This window comes from Amaranthus tricolor, chromosome 10 (genome assembly GCF_026212465.1).
Source record: "Amaranthus tricolor cultivar Red isolate AtriRed21 chromosome 10, ASM2621246v1, whole genome shotgun sequence".
Classification (NCBI taxonomy): domain Eukaryota; kingdom Viridiplantae; phylum Streptophyta; class Magnoliopsida; order Caryophyllales; family Amaranthaceae; genus Amaranthus; species Amaranthus tricolor.
Window position 1 is genome coordinate 2,389,713 of NC_080056.1, and position 10,244 is coordinate 2,399,956.

A 10,244-nucleotide genomic window follows, 5' to 3' on the forward strand; every position below is an offset into this window, starting at 1 on the left:
TCCTCATAAAATGTCAAAAATCAGCCCATTCGAAAACTTAAGTTAATAGTTGAATCCCTAATATTATATACTCTCATCACTTTTCTTGCCGGCCACCGGATATATAGTGAGAGATAAACATTCATATCACTGAATATTCCACTTAAGAGAGAGGTAATTGAGAATCATACCCGTGACCTCAAATTATTATCATGTCAAAAATCATCTTAACTAAAAGCTTAATTAAATTAAAGGTAATAATTTAACCCATGATATGTTATATACGATTAAAACCGACCTTATAAGGGGGCACGATGGATTGTATATTTAGTTGTTAAGGCTATAATTAATGTTTTGACCCGAGTTTACAAATCTTAGAGCCGATCCTATATACGATATCATACTATTCTAAAAAGTGAAATCTAGAATGCAAAATCGAGCAAATTAAAGCATTAATTTAGATAGAATGAATGGTAGGGTTGATTAGTGTAGGTAGAACAGGAAGACTGTGTGTCCTCGTGTGCATGGCATTAACGTACACAAGCAACAACACACATGCAAGACATCCATATGATTAGTTGTATAAATCTCCCTACTCCAATTCTAGACAACTAAATCAAGACACATTACTTGTAAATTTATACATCAAAAGAAAAATATGCCAATTATATCAATCAAATAATAAATAATGTATATTTATTTACAAACTATATTAAGCCAACTAGAAACAACATTTGGTTAGAATTTAGATGATGGGCCCCACTTGTTGTATCACCACCTTTCATGCTTCTCTTGATGCAACTTCCTATTGTTGGCTAGCTAGTTAGCTACATCAATTTCATCAAAATAGAATTTTATTGATTTATCATACAAAATAATAAAATTATTTCAAACATACTGAATATAGTATATTGTAAAAGATTTAAGAGTGTATTTAAATAACAGCTTAATCAAGTTAAAAAAAGAAAATTTTAACCTGTCACTAGCACTATATTTGGATAAGAATTTAAGAAGAAAAGAAAGAGGGAAAGGAAAAAGAAAAGGAAGGTAAGAAAATGCTAGGAGACGTACATATCCCATGTTTGTTAATTAAGAAACGAAGGGAAATGAGAGGAAAAGAAATATCATTTTCAAATTGATCATTTTAACATCAAGTACGAATATGGATTCGCTGTCATCACTTTTATTTTTTTTATTCAGCCCTTATTTTTGAGCGAGATAGTAAATGATGATGACCTATTTCTTTTTAAATGATCGTTTCTCCAAAAATAAATAAGTACCACTTAAAATTAAAACTAGAAGGTACGAAATAATGTTTTGGGGTCTTTCACACCAATCCATGAGCTTGAAACACAAAATCTTGCCCTTAAGAAAATCATTATTTTTAATTGTCGACTTCAATATTTCAAGATACTGATATTCATTCTTAAAAAAGTTATATAATTGTCGTCATTAAGCAACTTTTCAGCCATTATTTATGTCTAATCAAAATTATGTCAAATACCTAACTAATTTGTCATTAATATTACTTGTGTATTTTTACACTAGATTAGTCAATTTTAAAAAACAATAAATTTGTCTATATCAATTTCACTTTCTTAGTCAAGTAAATAATTAGATACTTCCGTATCTTTCTTAAATTCGATACAACTTTTATTTTATTTCGTTTCACATAGTTTGAGTATTTATTTTATCTCTATTTCATTTGAAAATGATTAGACATCCTGTTACTCGCTAATTATATCATCTACTCTTAATATTTTATCTCTATTTTATCCATTTACTTTGAGTATTCTACCTTATTCACCACAAAATCAAACAATAATGTATACAATTAACGGTCACATATAAGTATTTAATTATAGTATTAAGTTTCTAATACCAATATTAAGTTGAAAGATCATGACAAAGTTATGCCTTAGTGGATAAAATTGATGTTGAATTAAATGTTAAATATTTCTATTTTTGGTTTATTAATTATAGCACTATAGCTTTTATGGGTATGGATTGTCGTCATCGATCCATCCTTTTTAGACCTTAATCATAGTTTTTATAAACGGAATATACTGAAATTTAAGTACGATGAAGATGAAATTAAAAAGGCAACAAAATTATAATAGTTGAAATTCAAATACAATTAAAATCATGTAAAACACATATTTTCACATTAATAAAGAACATGATTGGAATTTGGATCACAAAATTGTATGATAAAGTTAATAATTGCATGCAAAAAATAAGATATGAATATGAAGAAAAAGAGATACAAAGGTCATGGTCATATGTAGGGTGAAGAGCCAACATGAACCAAATCATAAGGGCCACCCTAAAGTTAGGGGGACCTTACTAAGAAATTTTAGCAAAATAAAAAAAAAAAAAATAAAATAAAAAGCTTTTTCAATAAGGTTTGATCTTTTCATTTCACATAGAAGGTATATTTAGCATTTGACAAATATTATTATTATCTCACTTTTCATTTCTTGTTTGGTTTATAATGTTATGTCACAATTCTATTGTCTTCTTTGCAGAAATTAAAGCTGGGAAAATAATTTTCCATCTGAATTCAGCTGTAAACAAACTGTATGACCAAACAAGCACTTAGCTAGTTGTTTTTATTCTTTGTGGTCCTTAGCTTATATTGATAATAAGTTTCACTTTGGTAAAGGTAGCACATGCTTGCCTAGACTACACCATATTGCTTTGCTTTACCAATTTCAATCATAGAGATTTTAGTTCTACTTATCTACTACTAGATCACCCTTTATACATCAAGTTGCAAATTTACTTTGTTTATGATGACATTTTCTTTACTTGGTTATTTTGATCGATTTCGAAACATGTGTTTCGTGTCAGTTTAAAAATAAGTTTGTTGTCAAAATTCAGTTATAAGATCGGGTAAATATTAGATTGTCAAATTTATTTTGAATACCTTTAGTATATAGCTTATTTTGACTACTTTTAACTCATAATAGAGTATATATCCTATGATTTCAAAGGTTATAGGTTAGAATCGAGGGGTGCAACTATTACCGGGCAAAGACTAGGCATAATTATTTGAAAAAAAATCAATAAAAATGTAATGATATGAGTTTTTCGACCAAAATATTATTTTTATACTATGTTAAATCATTTAACCTAACAAAACTGTTCAACTCACCTGAAACTCTTAAGCTGATGGTTGATACTTGATTTTATATATCGAATTTGATCCCTCCTAAAATCTTGACTTTGCTCTTCTAAAGGCATTTGGAGGAGACTTATAGTCCCCTCTCTTTTTAAGGATCTATGTCGATGTACGACCTTAAAATAAGAGTTTATATTCTAATGATTTATGTTAGTTGCACCATTTAACCCATAAATATATAAAATGCGTTTCATGTGAGACCGCCTCATACAATAATTTGTGATATCATATGATAAGATGCAAAACATAAATCTGTGGGCATATACCTACTTAAGTTGGAATACTTGATAATGAGTTAGGTTTTGACCCCAAAACAAAATGAATACTTCTAATAGATGAAGTGGAGTACCAATCTTATGTACTCCTAGTTATGTATAAGCCACGCATTTTCTCTCTTGCTCTTGAACCAACGACAGAATACGTATCAGTTAGCTTTTGTCTTGATATTATGAAAGTATGCGATTATTATATTCAAATAAGTCGCTTTAACTATAATTATTCTTATACATTAATCGGAAATTATAAAATAATCCTAAATAGTACATAATATCAATAACCATAATTTTATAAGTATATCTGAACAGTTCCATATGATAATGTCGGTTAGATGTTTTACTCATTTTGCATCAATTTTGTGAAAATACACCTATCACTTTTTTAATTTCATCCATACATTATATCCGTATATAATTTCATCCACACAATTTACGGTGACGGAGTAGTAATAATCATATGATACATTACTCATTGAGCCATTATTCCCACAAAAATGTCCTCACTATCCCATTCATTGAGTAGCAATAACACCTATCAATCAGTCAAGTCGGTCGGAAAATTAGCTACTAGATCAGTTGGTAGCTCGTTGGAAGAGGCAGTACAGGCTATGAAACCTATAGACATACCCTCCTACGGGACCCAAAACAGCCCAACTGGGCCCTCTTAGGTCATAGAATAAATTATATATACGCAATGAGATTGATCAGATTTCAGGTCAATTTCGTACTAAGTAAAATTTTTACTGGTCTATTAATGGGTCTGAATCTCATCTACCTCTCATTTAAGTTGAATATTAGCGTCATATATAAAGAAGACATGTTTTGCATTCACATTTTTAGACTTTTTTTACTCGGCTTCCAATCCCTCTTAATAAGCTAAAGTTCATAGTTGCTATGTTCTGTTGTACCATTATAAGATAGCTTTACTATGAGTAAGACCCACGTGAGGTGTTACAAAAATTGGTGTACTATCACTGAGAATTTTTGAAGTTGTTAAGCAAAAAAAAAAAAAAAAAAAATTAAATAAATTAAGATTCAAACTATATTCAAAAGTAAGCGTGAAAATTCCAAATCTATGGTTTGAAGCTGTTCGCAGTTAGTAACTGCGAACATGTCAAAAAAGACAAAATAGTTGTTCGCAGTTAGTAACTGTGAACAGCTATTTTGACCTGTTTTTGTGCAGCATGTTGTTCGCAGTACAAACTGCGAACAGGTCAAAACATGACAAATAGCTGTTCGCAGTTAGTAACTGCGAACAACTATTTTGTCTTTTTTGTCCTGTTCGCAGTTACTAACTGCGAACAGCTCTAAACCATAAATTTGTGATTTTCACGCTTACTTTTGGAAATAGTTTGAATTTTAGTTTATTCAATTATTTTTTTTTCTTAACAACTTCAAAATTTCACTAAATGATCCATTTTGGTCCCTTATACTTGTGGCATCAATATATTCAAGATTGTACTACTAAGGTCCTCTTATGGAGAGTCATCATCCTCCATTTGCCAACACTTTAATTTAGGGAACAAATTTGACACAAATGTAAAGATAAACCATGTACGGCTTAGGTATTATTCTCTCTATCTTATTGAAAATTATATGGTATCGAACAGAATACATATATAATAAGATATACAAGTGCAATTGTTGTTTTTACTTATTTTGCTTGATGTAACAAGACGAGTATTAATTCCCAAAATAGATGTGTTTGATGCATATAAACATGTTTCTTCGAGTCACCATAACAAGAGACATTTTTAGACCATGAACGATGAATATAGAAACCACGAGCCATGGCCAAGGATAGCACAATATGAATAATTGTGGGTTTTACCATGGGCTAAACGTCTCATCACAATTAGTCATATGGAGAGAAGGTGGGCTGGAATTGTACCAAGTTGAGTCGAGGAAGAGGGATCCAGAAGCAAGTCATAGTCATATAGTGAAGCAAAAGGGTCGGGTTAGTGAGAACGAGTGCACAAATGAGCAACTAAAATTTTGGCTGCTAATGGGAAGTTTGGATGTTTGAGGTTGCGTAGTGATGGATCGCTATACGGAAGTGTTGTGCAAGAGATTACTAGGCTTGCTATGTTGTGGGCGAGGTTAGAGAATTAAAATGGTGCGGTGTTAGTTTAATATGAAAACCCACTTTTTATCCGAGTTGGGTGTAAAAATAATGCTCAGCTCAAGTTCCTTAACCTTAGCTCATCAGACCCAACTTGATTCAAGCGGGCAAGCAGCACACAGGTATTCGAAATCCATTCTCAAGCACCTCAAGTTCTTGTCACACCAATTCAAAGCATGGGAGATGGAACAATAATTTAGAATTGGGTTGAACAAGACACATCTGCCCCACTCCGACTCGAAACTGCTCCTAATTCTTAAATGTAGTTACAAGTGAGAGCAATAAAATAAGAAGCAATGGGTGGTGTTTATTGTTTACGCTCCCCAAAACTTAGAAAAGAGCGAAATTAGTCATATGGAGGCTTTGAATAGAGTAAAAGGAGAAGAGTGCACAAGGCACAAGAATGCAATAAACCATGCTTTAGGATTCATCTGAACTAATTCTAATTATAAAAAGGGAACGTACCGAGTTATTTCGATGAAGCACGGCCAAATCCCCTTCTATCGATCCAAACTAAAATTTTGGTCTCTGATAGCATTTGCTTTTGCTGTTTTCGTGTCATTTCGTTCTCCTTTATTAGGGGGTGTTTGACTATTAACTGTTGGCTTTTAAGCTAACTGAAAAAGTTAGGTGTTTATAAGATGTTTGGTAAATTTAAGTATTGGTTGTTAGCTGTTTATTAGAGAAAAAGTGAGTCAAAAAGCAAAAAGCCATCAAAAAAAGTTAACTAAAGTAGTTTTTTATCTTGACTTAAAAGCCAACTTTTCAGTTGGCTTAAAAGTCATTTATCAAACACTTTTTAGGGTTGTTTGACCAACCAACAAGTTAAAAATCAACTAAAAAGCAAAACAAAAAGCCATATACCAAACACCCTCTAAGTCTTTTTGTTCACTAACGTTCGTCTTGGCTTTGGCTACTAGCTCTTCACATGCCAATCCCGACCCATCATCCGGGATGTTTAGTAAAACAGAGATACAGAAAAAAATGGAGAAAGTACAAAACCAAATTGAAGAATAAAGAGAATTTCAGCACAGAACAGGACTATAAATAACATGACATAATGAAATTATGTACATTGCTCAATCCAAAATCTACATACGTCAATATAGAGAGAAGGATTTACTTGAATACGAGAAGTGAAACGGACGTGAAAGGTTGGATTGTCAAGAAGATACTTCAGCTCCATCATTCAGAGCACAACAAACAACAGCTTTGTTATGGCCTTGTTAAGTTTGGATTACTTCACCACTTGTCATAGACCACAGCTTTGATGTCCCGTTCGAGGAAGCTAAACACAATCAACATTGCAATATTAGCATCGTCGAACAGATAATAACATGAAAAATGGAGCTAACCACCAGTACACAGTTCCTACTAAAGGGCAGATTGAGTTATGAACTCATTAAGCTTGGTTTGGTCTAATTTTAGTGTCAAACCACACTAAACCGGACCGTGTGCACCCATCACCGGTTAGGAGGGTTTAGGATTGCATAATTGCTTTTGGTATGGTAATAAATAAATCTAGCATAAAACTTAATAAAATCCCGGTAATAAAATTAAAATCAATGGATATTGCAACTAAACCTGAATGAGGTAGGCACTATCTACCGAAAAGACGCAGTCCCATACCCACCGTTGGTGCCCTGGGAAGAATTGAGCACAATCATCGTTAGTTTGTAACTATATAAAAGGGTAAGAAGCAAGTAACCTTTAAGATCAACATAATGTAGGTTTTTACATCGGCTGCATGCCATTAATGTGGCTTCCACCTGGGGTGAGTGAGGGTGTCGGATACACAGCCTTGCCCTTGTAATGACAAAGAGGCCGTTTCTCGTTCGCCCAAGATGTTTAAGACACTGTAATATCATTACAATTACCCTGTAAAGCTTCAGAGAACAGAAATACAAGACATCCAAAGAAGGAAACAGTGAAGACGTATAGAAACAAAAGTCAGAAGCTAAGTGAACAACTATTCCAGCTGCCTAGCATGTGGGTTTACATACAATGAGCAAAAGGATTAGGAATGCCCCGTAAAAACACCAGCTTAGAACTGCTTACTGACTCGATCTGCAAACCAGAATTCATGTGTACGAATTTACTTAACAAAACCGTTAAATCCAGCAAATTGCAACACTATGATTTATACATATTCCTGACGTTTCTGTTAGTCTGTTCAGTAATATCATAGAACAAAAAACATTCGACAAGTAACATAGCAGCAACAGGCTAAACTTCTACGTTTTTATTCAAGCAAATATAAGCAATCTTTCACAGTATTTGTTATAAGTAAATGATGGGATAAAGAAAGTAGTAAGCATTTGGAATCAACAATTCAACATCCCTTTTATTATTAGCATTTAGGACGTGATGGTGCTGTGAGCCTCGTTTAAATATCCACAATAAAACATATCTACAAGAATGATATCACTCCATATCATACGTTCATACCACCATAAATCCCTCCAACCCAAATGTGATAGCCATAGTGAGAAAATAAGGCCGCATCGTTCTGTATCGGCCATATCATAAAGGTTTTCAAATTTATCAAACCGGTATTATCCGCATCGTAAAGGTATAAAAAAGCCGCGTATTAGGTTGTTCCAAGAAGTATTTCATGATTTAGACCAATATTTGGTAGTACGGCAACCACATCATCCCTGTTACCGCAACTGTGATCTGTACCACATTTTTTGTACTATGACATAACAATTTTGGCACGAGTGATTCATTAAATAACTTCTTTCACAGTAAATTAAGCAACAATGCTCAAGATCCAAAATCTAAAAAAAATTGATGAATGTAAAACAACAAAAGCTTCTCCAAGAACACAAACCTATGGGGTTCACAATATTCAGGAGAAAGAAGGCATTTAAGGATGTATCCTTTGAGTGCTTGAAGTCTATGAAGCGGCTCAAAATTTGTCATTCTCTGCTGCAGAAGATATTCAAAGTTATAAGCCAGTTAATTATCATAGCCACCGAATAATATATTTCAGTGATCTACTTGTGTCCCGCTCAACAAACGCCAAACAAAGTAAGTTCCGTGATTAATTGCAGCAACTACCAAGGGGTTCCATCATATATTACTGTCAATGACCTTACAGCTGTATCCACCTCAGGTACCTGAGTTCAGATTTCATTTAGTAGCATCATTCAATTTCCATTATCATTCAGCCTAATGTAAACAATTCAAATGTAAAAAATGTGGTTACTAGTCACAGCTAGAGGTGTTTATTCAGGTCGGTTACAAGGTCGGGTAAATTTCAGGTCATCAGGTTCGTTTTGAACACCTCTAGTCACAGCAGTGATACTGGATTATGAATCCTCAATTACTGATCAACAGGAAAAAATTCTCAACTTCGTAAAGAACAGAAAAACACATAAAAGCAGCAATGCTCAAATGCGCCAAAGAATAAGAATATATGATCAAAGAAGCAATAGATCACATGCCGCACTATATTTAGACTTCATTGACAATACTATTTGGCTACTAGTAGAGAGAAACAGAATTTAGTAGGCTCAGATTCTAACTTCATAATAAATTCATTTAGAATACAAATATAATGAAATCGCATAATCAGAAAGATTATTTAACAAGTTGTTGCACGTTAATACTTTAGAGTCATTTCAAGAATTAAAATGAAAAATTACATTGATCCTTTATCTTCTTTCAAAAATCATCAATGATAGATTTCTCTCAATGTAGATATCGCAAGAAAGTCATCTTCCATTTTATTCCTTAGTCTTGTCTTCATGACAGACAATGCTTTCTCTATAGTAGAGAAAGGAATTCAAAATAGATGGTCGATTAAAAATACACCTTTGACATTGCATTTACGGCCCGTTTGTTTAGTGGTAATAAATAGCGGTAATGAGAATGATTTATAGAGTAAAATTTCATCAAAAGTTATATATCATTCCCATGGTAATGAAACTTTGATCACAAAAAAGTTTTTTTTTTACAAATTTTCATTACCACCTAATACCACCTCTCCCAATGATAATATATTAGAATGAATTTTACGAAGAAAATGAGATGATTGAAATTGAACAAGCATGACCATCAAGGTAACCAAAAGATTTTTCAACCAAAATTACATTTGTTTTTCATTCCCATTACTATCCTTTATTACCACCTACCAAATGGACGGTTTATTGATAGTAGTGATTAGTATCTCAATCCAAAAATAGTAAGATTGAGAATTGGTCTCTTTGGCCACAAGCTCGCCTTTTTCGTATGGGAAAGAAGACTTTATATTATTCAGTTATATAGTATATTAGTCAGTTACCTATGTAAATATAGATGATATAGTTAGTTTCCTAAAATAGAATAGTGCCTATGTATATAAAAAGAAGAAGTTATTCCTTAATGAATAATAAGAAACTGTATTTTCATGAAACCAAATTCCAGTATCCTCAAATCCACATGGTATCAGAGTCTTAGGGTTTAGATCCGGAAAGGACTCATCATCTACTGTATCTTACCTTGCAAATGGCCGATCTATCAGAAGAACAAACACAGCAAACCTTAATGTCCATAGAACAGATGGAACAAATGTTTCAAATGTTCCAGAAACTCAACAAAGTAAACAATCAAACTGAAAATCCAACATCAATCAAAATTTCAGAAAAACTTACACACCACAATTATACAAAATGGTGCAAATTAATGCACGTAACAATTG

The 10,244-nt window shown here is 32.7% G+C and overlaps 1 long non-coding RNA gene across 1 annotated transcript; it reads right to left on the minus strand.

Annotated features, from left to right (window-relative positions):
- Positions 1-638: 638 nt before the first annotated feature.
- LOC130826269 (uncharacterized) lies at positions 639-8,728 on the minus strand. The gene is made up of 4 exons (XR_009047044.1): positions 8,394-8,728; positions 7,145-7,203; positions 6,684-6,848; positions 639-806 (listed from the first exon to the last, which is right to left on the minus strand). It is a non-coding gene; the product is annotated as an uncharacterized LOC130826269 (long non-coding RNA).
- Positions 8,729-10,244: the final 1,516 nt, after the last annotated feature.